The sequence below is a fragment of the Anas platyrhynchos genome, chromosome 8 (genome assembly GCF_047663525.1).
Source record: "Anas platyrhynchos isolate ZD024472 breed Pekin duck chromosome 8, IASCAAS_PekinDuck_T2T, whole genome shotgun sequence".
Lineage (NCBI taxonomy): Eukaryota > Metazoa > Chordata > Aves > Anseriformes > Anatidae > Anas > Anas platyrhynchos.
In genome coordinates this window covers 702,168-715,462 of record NC_092594.1, presented here as the reverse complement: position 1 = coordinate 715,462, position 13,295 = coordinate 702,168, and positions in this window count along the sequence as shown.

The window sequence follows — 13,295 nt, the reverse complement described above, 5'->3', positions numbered from 1 at the left end:
TTAGAGGGGAAAAATAAAACCTCAGGCTATCATCGTTGCCAAAACCAGCGACAGTTCATATTCAGAGAAGTGCTGTCATCTGTACAGTCACTGAGTGCTTCTAGTCAGACTTATTTGCCAAAATGTACCTAACTGGCCTGAGATGTTGGGATCCAGGAATCTATTTCAACATTTGCAAACCTATTCAAAATTCTGACTGATTGGTTACAAGTAGGTGAAATTCTGTGTTTCACACCTGCATGTTATTAGAGCTTTCTCCACTGACACAGCAAGGGAAGTTAGGCAGGCTCATAGGCTAACATACTTCAAATGCAATGCAGTTCAAAACAGATCTGTGTGAGATGTAGGAGTTTTAAAGTATCGTTGGCAGTCTGGGCTTCGAATCCTTATTATTTGGCAATTTCTGTTCTATTATGTCGCTAGAGCCAGCCATGTCTGGCTTATTACATGAAAGCTGGCAGCTTTTAATGAGCGCTCCAATCAGAATGGCAGCTGCTACTCAGCAGTTGGGGCTCCAGTATTGTCCAGCTGGGTATATTACACATTTTTACGCTTTTCTATGTAGCATGTTTGCTGGAATGAATTTCCCTTGCTGCATTGCCCTGCCAGAACCCATTCTTATGACAAAATTTCTAGTACCTGGCATTACAGTTTCTCAGGAAATGTAAGCCTTAAAGCAAAATCTGAATATTTGATCATGGGAATACAAGACAGATAACCTACATAAGAGGGAATAAAGTGGTTGAAAGGAAAGGCTAATTCCATTCATGTGTGATCTTTATATAACTTCCCAAAACCAGCAACATGGTGAGAAGAAAATTGCTGAGTTGCTTGCTGAGAGGTAATTGCAATTCTAGATTTTTCATCACTTTTGGAAAAAGCCAAAATTATTTGCTAATAACTAGTACAGAAATAGTGTCTGAAAGGCATCAACATCAACAGATAATGCTGTCTCTTCTGGTACATAGTGAAAGTAAGATGTGGCATTCCAGGTACCTGTGCATTCTAGGGTTCACAGTCAAACTTCAGTTATTTAATTATCTTAAAACTATGAAATCTTCAGCTGGGTTCCCTTCTTTTTATACTACATTTCTTGTAGGTATACTGGAGATCATATGAACTGAGTTACAAAAAAACTGATTTTTTTGTAACTCAGGTGTACATGTGGGTTTTACCTGTCTTCTAGTGTAAGACTGAAAGCATGTTCCTAGGAAATGTTGAGATAATAACTCATCATGTTGTACTAGTGCGCTACTAAACAGCTGATATGTTTCTAAACAGAGGTGGCTACAGTGGTGAGGTAAAATCCATTGCTTTGGTGAAATGATCCCCAAAGTTTGATAATGTTATTGTAGCTTTGCATGATCTTTTGCTTTTCTTTGGGACAAAATGCTATACAGAGTTAAAAGGTTAGTACTATCTATTAACAAGGCACTTGTTTTTTAGCACTGAAATTGTCCCAAAGCAAAGCAGAAGTTAAGAGAGACAGTGAGATGCAGATGAATGAAGACTCTTTCCCCCGTCTCTCTTGTCATGGCTTCCTTTTCTGTTTCTCCTTTTCCTTTGGCGATAACACTTTATTTTCTTGGTCTGGGAATTTGTAAAGGAAAAGGGGAAACACAATGCAGGCTGGAAAAGTAATTAACTACATAAAAATGAACCAAACCCATCATCTCTATCATTGCTTCCGTTTTAGACAGTATTTATTTTAGGTAGAGACAGCATGATATGGAGAAAAAAAGAGCAAATATTAGCATAGTAAAATCAGTTCTAGGGGAAGATTAATAAAATCTCTGTATCTATCTCCAGACCTCACCTCTGTGACAGGATTAATTTAAACATTACAGCTTAGCAGTGCTATTTGCTTGATGACAACAATCACAGATGTCTCCAGGGCTAAATATAGTAGTAGAACTAGTTATTTTCATTTATTTACTGAAATCATAATAAAACTATGTTTTTATTAACTTTTTATTTATTTATTTATTTATTTTTCCTACAGGGAAGCTCACATAAGTTTCTCTAACCAGTTCTTGTATACAGGTGCTTTGGAATTCTTTGAAGGAACTTAACATAACAAAGCATATCTACTGTTGACATTGTTTCGTTTGGTTTGCTTACAGACATGAGACAGATAGCAGCATAAAAGCTAGCACATCTTTAATAATTAACTTGACTGCCCAATTAGGAAATCTCTTTCACAAGACTGCTACTAATACTTTGTATTGTACTATTTTAGAGACTAGAAATCACCCATTAGATTATATAGTTATACAAATTCTGTAATCTACCCAAAGTGCAGCTGGGTACCAGAGCCATAATGCATAGCTGCACACACAAAAGCCTTGAATTAATTCAATGTGTAGCATTTCAGCTCAATATATCCTAATGCAGATTTGAATTTTCAGGGAAATAAAACTTGATTTTCAAAGTAATGCCTGGCTGCTTGACATGTCGATACATTTTTTTTAAAAGTATTCATATTTAGAGTTTAGAGTGTATTTTAATTAACATTGCATCTGTATTCACTGCAGCTTTATTTTTCTCCAGGGTTTGCAATTGTTATTAAAAACAACAACCACAACAACAAAAACACAAAAACGACAAGGTATTCTGACAAACCCATCTGCAAGAAGTCCTAAGGTGCAGGAGAAAGAACAGTTAGAAAAGCTCAGGTGCACAGTCTGCATTGTTTCTTGGCTTAGATGCATGAAGGACTTTACACATTTATGTAAAAAACACAGCATCATTATTGAACAGCTGTGAGACTATCACTAGAGACACAAATTTCAGCAAGGAATATCCTCCAAGATTACAAACATCCTTAGATTTTGTTCTTAGAAGAGAACAGTCATTCTGGGCACTTTTCTAACTGTGCATCTGAAATAAGGAGCCTAGTATTCCAAATAAAGAGTAGAAATGTACCTTTCCTCCTCTTTTTGAAAACAAAAACAAAAACAGAAACATAATTATTTTGTTTATGAATAATAAAGAAAAAAAATGTTTTTGAATATAAGAGAAATTTCCAAATCATATGGCAAATTCAAGGTTAGAATGGGATGATTAGAATGATGATGCCAGACAGATCATTGAGCTTTACTTTAAATTTTGAAAATATAATCTACTACACAGTAAATAAATTTAAGACCAAATGTACTAAGTAGATCTGGATAATTCATTGTTGAGAATATTCTGAGGTGGTGATATTTTGTAATTGCTTCTAAGGCATGTAATTAACTGTGCCAGTTACAAAATGGTACATTAATCAGTCCCCAGATACGAGGTCTGTGCCACCAGCCAGCAGAGCTACCATATGTTGATGAGATGGGCAGCCAAGCAGTAACTGGAAGACATAAATTAAAAATATGTGGATAAGGAGGAGATATGTGTATAAGGAGAAAGGATTTAAAGGCAACATGGAAGAAATAGGCACAGAAATAACATGAGATAATAGTATTGCTTATGGACACGTTTGTGCACATAGGGAATGGATATGGTCATTGAATTCTGAGTCTGGTTAATACAGATCCTGTTTTCTTGTTTTATAGTGAAATTGCCACAATTCAAGTATTCTTTCTGAGATTCCAGTCAACAAACATGGGAAAATCCCAATGCAAGGAAAGGATTATTGCTACATATGTGGTGCCTTTGATATTAACCAGTTAGACAAGCGGAACCATAAATCTCCAGATTTTAGAAATATGAACCATTACAGCCTGAGCCAATTCTTCTCACACCAAAAATGAGTCTTTTGCTGTAGTTGAAACTGCAGTGGACTCATGATTTATTTATTCATTAAAGAGGTAGAGCATTCTTCTAAGCTGGTTGCACATGTGCCTATGAGGGAAGAAAGCTGAATTTCATGCAAGGGTTCTCTCTACCAAGTCTGCATTAAGGTGTGCTCTCAGGTAGACAGAATTAAGTATCAGTTTCTTGGCCGCTGGCAGTACAACATTGACACAACTATTAGAGAAGAATTTAATAACTATTAAAATTTTACTTGCAGAACAGACGGGCTGTCCAACCAGTTACAAACCCTGTCAGCTTAAAAATTTTAATACAATGTCTTAATATAAAGGGTGCTGTAATGAGAGAAGTAAAAGAAATGTTCTTGTTATAATTTAAAGGATTGAAGTTGAAATTCTAGGGAGGAAAATCCCCAAAGGATAATATCTTTAAAAGAATTGTATTACATCAAATTACCACACAGATTATAAAATTACATTATTATTTTTGAAAAGGAAATTACAGTTGATGCAGGGAGCCTTTTTGAAATACTCAACCTTTGCGCAGAGTTTTGCTGTGATAAAGTAAATATATCCCACTTCTTTTAAGGTGACTTGTAAGGAAAAAAAGGTATGGGTCTCCTTTTTTTCCATTAAGTATGTATAATTCAATGGAAATGCTGAAATTGTAAAGAAGGTTGAGGATTGCATATGTTTTCTTACTTGAATCCACCCCCCCCCCCCCCCCCCGTTTTTTTTCCGTTTTTGTTTGTTTGTTTTGTTTTATCCTGTATTTTGGGGGCTGTGCATTATTTACACCTTTTTATCAGCACCCTATAATCTATTTGGTTGGATGATTCTTGCTTAATTTCAGCAGTGCAGTAGGGGGTCACTGAATCACAGACTTGTAAGGAACCTCTGGGAATCATCAAGTCCAGGCCCCTCCTTGAGGTAGGATGGTAGAACTATTACTAGGTTGGTCAGGTTAACCCTGCTTTGTGTTGCTGAGAATACCTCCAGGTGAGCAACCTGTCCCTGTGTGGCATTACCTGCCTAGAAAAAAATTTCCAAGTAACTGTTCTCCAGCTTGTTTTTCTGCTTTCAATCTCATGTTAAGCTTGAGCTTTTGAAGGGGAAAAATTCTTGCTGCTTAAATTTCAATTCTGTTGATCTGCTACCAAAAAGCCAACAAAATATTGTTTTGGTTTGGTTTTCTTTCAGTGAATATCACAATATAATCAAGGAAGAAAACATTATTCGTAATAACTCTGTTATTTTATACAGACCTCAAACATTATTTATTTATTTATTTATTTATTTATTTATTTATTTATTTAGGGAATAAATAAAGTGAGGTTTGGGGGTTGGGGAGAGGAAAATGAACAGATTTTCGGGATCCTTTAAACATTGAAAACAAGCTTTTGTTTCCTTATATGCAAGAGACATTCTTGATCAAATCTTTTATTTTATGTTTTCAAGTAATAGATGAGATAATTAAATAGTTGTTAAGAAAAACAAAACAAACAAACAAAAAACTTCCAAATTGGTATGAATATCTGTTTATCACTTTATATTTAGAGTGAAATAGCTGAAAATAGTAATACAGAAGTCCTATAATCTAGTACCAATTAGCTCTTTGGAATCTTTTTACATCTTCAAAGAGCAATGTATAAACTAATCCTAGCTGTATCCCATGGGTACAGTGTTCTTATGGGAACTGATTACTGGTGGCCTAAGGACTCCTGCTTGCAGTATGTGTTCTCTCCCCAAACTTAAGTACTTCAACAAAGGACTGTAGCTACCCGAGTTTTTTCATGACAATGAATGCAAGTGTATTAAGGCATCTGAATGACTTCAGAGACCCTCCCCCCCCCCCCTTACCTGTCTTCACAACAACCTAATCTCAATGATATTTATGGCTTTGTAGTACTCTGGGTTTAAATTAATTTCATATGTTAGAATCCCTACCATCTCAACATGGAGTTTAAGATAATTTCGTTTTACAAATTCTCAATCATTTTATATCCATAAAGACAAATCAAGAGAACCTTCTACTCAAGACTCAAATCTTTTAACACATTAGAACCAAGATGAGCTTCACCAAATGGTGGCAAGTCACTCAGGTGCTTGTTTTGCAGCTGAGTTAAGTCTCTGGCCAGGAGTTTCTGTCACTGGTTTCGTTTTCTTGAAGCTGAGACCCCCATATAATCTGAAATCTCCTGTGAGTTTCCCCCACAGAGAACCTAACGGTCAATCTGTAACTAATGTCAACTCTGAACATTCAACGAAACATGATAAACAGATGATTTCTACATATGAAGCCTGTAAATCCAAATAACTGTTTAAATGATTTAGTGACTGATATTTAAAAAAAAATCAGCTCCCTGTCTAATAACAAATGTGACTTTATTATGAATACTGTAGTGTACCTTTGAGCAATGAAATTATTACTCATGCAAACAGCTTGTAAACTTGCAGTTCTTTCAAAAAGAGAATTTTGAGAACAGGTACATTGGAAACTAGTTGCATGTATTTATTTTTTGTTGTTATCTGAGGGTTCTTATTTATAATAACAAGCAAATTCTATTTGACTGGTGAAACAGAATGAGAAATACAGGTCTGGATAATACATTCATCTAGTTTGTCAGGCTGAAGGCTGATATGAAGGTCAGTCATATGTGTTTTTTCATCTATAAAATTACTATTATTACTATAAAGTCTGTAATCTAATTTGGAAAGAAAAAGGGTTTTCAGATTTCTGGTTATAACTTAAAGGTTTTAAAATAAGTATGTGTTTTTGTTTGTTTGTTTGTTTTAAGTGATAGAAACAATGTTTTATATATTAGTGTCCTTGCACCATTTTTGATCAAAGTCATCAGAGCCAGCTCCATTTTTGCCTTCAGTGTAAATGCTGACAGAATCAGAGCATGCTGTCCTACATGAGCTTGTCCCTGGTTTGGAGAGATTACAAGGGTAGTGGGATAGAAATCTCACTATATCTGGTTGATGCTTTTATTCTCTCCACCGAGAATGGAATAGGCCAAGATAGTCAAGGCATGTAGATTCAATGCCAAAACTGGAATGAGTCATCAATAAAATTAATTGTTCAAGGAATCTAAAATAGCATGTATGTATATAGAAGAAGCAGATTAATTTAGCAGTTAGCAGTGTAGGAGATTAGGTCTGATTTATGTATTTTCATTTTGGGTTCAGAACTGTAAGTATAAATAGTTAACCTGGGAATATATTTCTTCAGAAGGGTGTGTGTAGGGGGGAAGCTCTCCAAAATGGTGTCTAGATTTATTTTATTTTATTTTATTTTATTTTATTTTATTTTATTTTATTTTATTTTATTTTATTTTATTTTGAGAGCTTCTTTTGGAGAAGGTCTCCAAAATGGTGTCTGGATGTTTTTCTGGATAAAACCAGGTTTTCATGGAAAATAGGTACAGGTTTTCAAGGAAATAGATACAGGTATATCATCCACTGGACAATGTTGCTTACTCACAAAAGCTCAGTTTGTGGTGGTTGTGGCTAGAACTAGTTGGGTGCTAGTTGGGTGCTATTTGTAATTTGATCCAGATGGTGGATTGAGGTATTCTGAGTCTGGGTAACATCAACTGTTATTTCCAGTTCTATGTCTGTGGTTGTCTCCCTGTACAGATATGTGACTACTATGCCAATAAGAAATTAATAATTTCTAGGCTACTAGTTCCTTATGCATTTTGTTGCAGAGTTCACTTTGAGCATTGTATTAACTCCTCTGTGGCTAATGCAGAAGAGAGTAAGGTATACAGAAAGGAAGGAGTGCATATAGGCATCCATCTTCAATGAAGATGTTTCTTGTTATGTGGACATTTTTAATCTTAAATGTATTTCAGTGAAAAATGAAAATGACAAATGTTTCTAAAACATGCCCACATCTGGTCTGATCTCAGCAAGTCCTTCGATTCCTCAAGTCCATCTGCTGCTGCATGGTGACGAAGCACTTTTTAGCTATGCACAGACCGCATGAGTTCTTATATACGTGAGCTGAGAAGCAAATCTGAGATACTGATAAAAGTTGGTTCTTTACTGAAGGGAGGAATATTTAGTCAAATTAGCATATTTCCTTAGGTGTGCATTTTTGAATTTATGAAGTTCAGTTCTGTAAAAAGCAAAACTATCTTCTTCCATTCATACCCTTAGGCCTCAGTAGTTACGTTATCTTCCATTATGAAAGGTTGGAAGCCAAGTATTCATAGTAAAAAATGCTGTAATGCCAAAAGAAGCAATGGATATGTTCACTATAATCAGTATTGGGGACAAATTTAATATATGGACTTTATAATGCTGAAGGGGATTAGGTTAGTCTAGGATCCTGACTCCTCAATGACTGACACGAGCTGCTTCAGAGTATAAAAACAGCGGCTGGTACTTCTGTGAGACAGTATCTTCAAGAAAAGTTTTCCTCTTTGATCACAGTGGCTAGACATTTTAAAGTTGCTTCCAGTGGCCTAGTGTTTAGATGTTTTGTTGCATCTTTCCAAGAACAGAATATCTTGAACATCTATGAGATATTCAGATACAATTCAAATGTGGTCTCAAAAAAGAATCTATGTTTTGTAAATATGGTCAACTTCTACAATAATCACTGAATACCAGTGCCAGTATTAATGAGAAAAACAGAAGGTGTCAAAATGATCTAGAAAGCTTTTAGGCCTACTAGTCTCTTTAGCAAATTAACAGTTTTAAAACAGAACCTTTTCTGATGCTCATGCAGTTAACACAGTATGTTATATGATGCTGGTCTTGTCAGAGAAATATAAGGATTTCATTATAACAGAACCACTTTTACTGAGAATATCTGATATTTTCTGATTGCTTAATAACTCAGATTTCTTCTGATTTTCAATCCTGTAACAAGAATTACAAGTGAAATGACATGTTTCTCATGTGTTATTTTTTTTTTTTCCTCTTTCTTTTGATTACTATGCAGCTGCTTCAGAAATTGTTTGTCTGCAATGGCACATTTGTTTTCCATCTGAGTGTTCCCTTAAATTGCATTTCATCCCTCATTTATATTTCTCATCTACATAATGTTAATGATAATGTTGCACACACTGATGCATTTTCTCTTGTTATCATCCACATGACTCTTTCTGATTTCATTTGACACTATATTAAGGTAGACCACAGTCTTGTTAACAGTAATAAGGACCAGAGATGGTTGAGTGCTGCTCTGAATGAAGACAAATGACCAGAGGGAAATGTAACGAATATCTACACTGCAAAGCAAAAGGTCTGTCTTAATGGCCTGAAATCAACTTGTGAGGATAAGATGTTTTCACTAACATATCATTGAGATGGATTTGATTGATTCAGCCAATAGCTTGCTAAAGGTACTTGTTTATTGTAGAGAATATATTTAGGCATAACATTTGTCCCTTCAAAACTTTGAAATAAATAAAAAAAACCTACCAGCGCATCCTACGAGAACAGATAGACATAGAAACATAGAACATAGAAAGTGGGCAGTTCAGAGAATTGTTTACAGTGAAACTGGCTGTGAAATCACAATAAGATTTTCTCTAGTCTAATATTTATGTGTTGCATAACTTAAAATGTCATCTGCTAGATAGCACAATACACTTTCCAGTTGCAACAAGCATTTATACAAACACTATATTACACACAAAGAAAAAAAGAATGATAATGATTTTATCATGGTTAATGGAGCTATAGATTTCAGCATGATTGTTCAGCATTTCTGTACAGAGTTTTTTTTTTTAAGTTACTAAGACAGGTGATGATTTGGAAGGAATACTAGTAGCAAATAAATTTAATGCTTGAGAGATGGTTGGAAAAAATACTTTAAATCCAAGGCAGCATTAAAAAAGGTGGGAATTCTCAAATATTTATTTTATACTTCTGCTAAAATACAAAAGCATCACTGACTTTATATTTTCAAATATATTTTCCTTATTATATTATTACTATGTTGTGTGTTTAGCAAGTGATATCACTGTCTACATGGACAATTTCATCCAACATTTTTACACAGAAGACTCGAGAGAGGTGTAGCATTAATGTATCAAGTGTTTTTATTCTGTGCCTCAAGAACTTTCTTAAGAAAGTTGGGCCACATATTTTCCAAGAATTCAATGGCAACACAGGATATCATTGCTGTGACTCATTTTTGACAACTTGTATGTGTTGGCCAAGGATTGATACAACCAAGAAGCAGACTTAAAAAACAAAACAAAGCAAAACAACAACAAAACAGTTTGTTTAGTTTTGTGTTAACAGAAAGAAGATATACTGAAAATCTCTTTGTATATCTTTCAGGATGGGCAAATCACTTTAGGCAACAAAGTCTAGTTGGATGACTTCCTATGGCACACACACATTGACTGTACTTGCTATTAGATTAAATGGATTCTTGTATCATGTATAAGTGCAAATACCAGAAATTTTAAGACCCCACTACTGGAACTTCCTGTCAGTTTGAAAGTGAACAGGGAACTGATTCACATTCAGATGCTGAGAATGTCAGTAATTTAAAACAAATGGTGTTAAAGGTGGAACATCTACTCATGTTCAGCTCAGTCACAACATTACTTTCTAGGATTGCTATGGTAGTGTAGCACGATGAAGTGTATACACACTACTAGAGTTCAGGTTATCTGTGACTAGTGGTTATAAGACCCTATTGGTCCAAAGCAGCTTGTGTGTGCTATGTTATATGCAAAGAGACAACACACTAAAAAGAGAAGTGCAGTAAGGGATTGATAGTACTGAACAAGAAACTCTTGATTGATCTGAAAATAAAGACATTGTATAAAAAGTAGAAGCGCGCTTGAGAAGGAGCAGAGAGGAATGGCATAAATATGTGCAACAGACCCAGGAAATATGAAGTCACAAGTTTAATTGCATCTGGAACTTAAGGACAATGAGAATTTCTTAATAATTCCATTAAAAAAGAAAGAGGAAAAAAGAAAATATAAATCTGATGCTGAACAGAGAATGGGAGGAGTAGCAGATAACAGGGAGTAGACTCATGCATTTTTATGTCATTCCATATAAAAGTGAATTATGAAGTTCAGTTTTTCGTTTTATTTAACAGGGGAAAAGCAGACCAGAAGCAGAAAAGAACCTTTTGTTGTTGTTGCTGTTGATACTTTAGACAGTGGGGTGGGTTTGGCGTGAAGGCTGTAAAACAGAATTCAACAATAAGTGAAGTCCTACTCCTGGAAGAAGACATTCCCTGTGCAATACAGATAGTCTCATTGTCTGTGCGTTAGCAAGGCAGAAAAAGATCAGCACTTAAAATGAGTCGTAAACTCAATATTGGCTCGGAATGAGAGGCTGTTTCAAGAAAGAGGTTGTCGTATATAAATCCTATGATATAATTATTCTCTGTTGTTACAGCTGAGATTTCAGCTGTCTAATTCTCTAATTCTAGCACCTCCTTTTTTTTTTTTTTTTTTTTTTTTTTTTTTTTTTTTTTTTTCTTCAAAAAGAGGTGTGGATTAACTGAAGAGATAACCAGAAAAAAAATAAAGAGAAACGTAACAAGATCAGGAACATTTCCTATAAGGAAATCACTTAAACATTGGTAGATATTCAAACCTCAGAAGAACCCAAAGTAATAGACACAAATGTTTTTGAGTATGGTGCAAGCAAATCTTTAAAAATACTTACATAAATTACATAAATTAAACTATTATGTTAATTTCCATTGCAAAAATAAATAAATAAATAAATACAGGTCTCAATCCTAGTAGAAATCACCTAAATCTGACATGTTGACAGAAAAACAACCACAGATACAGACAGTACTGAGTGAACACTGCTCAGACTGTGAATAACAGATGAGCATGACAAGCTCAGGGACAACAAGGACTTCACAACAATTGTCACTCTGCTGCACAACATGGACAACAAACTTCATGGAGGCAGTTGGAAATGAGCTCGTGTTCCCACCCCAGCAAGTTTTTCACTGCTGTAGCACACGCTGTGTCTGCACACAGGCTGGCAGCGTGTCAGCTCCTGCCTTAGGATGAGAAGAAAAATCTCTGATTAAATGTAGAGATGCCAGGAAGCAGGCAATTCTCTGTCCATTCTGTCAGCACAGGTCTGCAATTTAATGACATAAATTCCTACCCTGCAAATTTCTGTTAAAAAGGTATTTAGAGAATCTTTGCTTTCCCACTCAACTATCTCCCCATTAACACTCTTTGCTCATGCCCAAATGTGTCCCTTTTGCAATCAGGCAGGACCCATTAAATGTGTGGAAAGAGGGAGAAAAGAAGGGCCCCTGCATGCCAAAATGGATCTGCTCAGGGAGAGGAAAGTCTCTAAAAACAGCATTTCTATGCCCCAAAATTCAGTCCCACCTGCCTCTTCAGAGAGACTTTGGACTTGGCCTGTCTTTATTTCTGACCCTCTCTGAAGTTAATTTCTTCAGGTTCCCCATTCCCATTCCCCTGTTATCCCCTGATTTTGAGGTATCACCTATGCTTTTTTCCATAAAAATGAGAAACATAAGCTTGTATAGATGATTTTTCCTTAAAAAAAAAAAAAACAGAACTCACTATTTTATTTTTATTTTATTTTATTTTATTTTATTTTATTTTATTTTATTTTATTTTATTTTATTTTATTTTATTTTATTTTTCTATAAAATCAATCATAATGCTAGTCAGATCAGAAGCTCTGGAAACCTTCACAAGTTTTCCTGGCAGGTCATAACTCAAAATAATTTATATTAGCAACAATTTATGATGATTATTACAGAATCATAGAATGGTTTGGGTTGGAAGGGACCTTAAAGATCATCTAATTCCAACCCTCTATGTTTAACATTTCTATAGAGTTGTGTTCTAATTTTTACTGACCCTGATCCAGTGGGAAAGTGTCAGCCACTAATGAGGAAATTTTCTTATGAAATATTTGTTGCTTTTAATCAGAAACAATAAATGGTTGTATTTCAGTTCATGGCTAACAGTTTCTATTCTGCAACTCCTTGATAAACTGATGCAAAAGAAAATCAATAGTAGCAAGATAGGAAGTATAAAGAATGGTGTTCATAAATGTCTTAATAAACAGAAGATTGCCAGTTACATTCAAATTATTCCTCTAATTGATGTAGATTTGAGAATGGGAAATCTCTATACAACTCCTGTGGTTTGTGTCATAGTGAAAATAAGGGTGAGCTTTGTAAAAAATTTAAATAAATTTTGATATTTTTGTTGTGTTTATGCATCAGATGCTACTGTGAATTCATTTTAAAAATGGTCCATGTAACATACTACATTCAGAGACCTATTCATAAAGTAACTGCCACGCTATTTCAAATTTTGCTAAATATCCCCCTGTTCCTGCTAATGATTCTGAGCAAGCAGGCTGCTTTACCCAGAGAATAAATATCAGAGACCTTAACTACCCAATGCTGTTCTGCTGTTTATCATTTGAAGTGATTTTTATTCCCCCTTCCCCCCTCCGGGACCACAGTCTTTGAAAATTTATTCTCCTTAGTCTACCTTTAAATCTCTAAATAAAACAGGTGATGTAGAGAGCTGCTTGCTG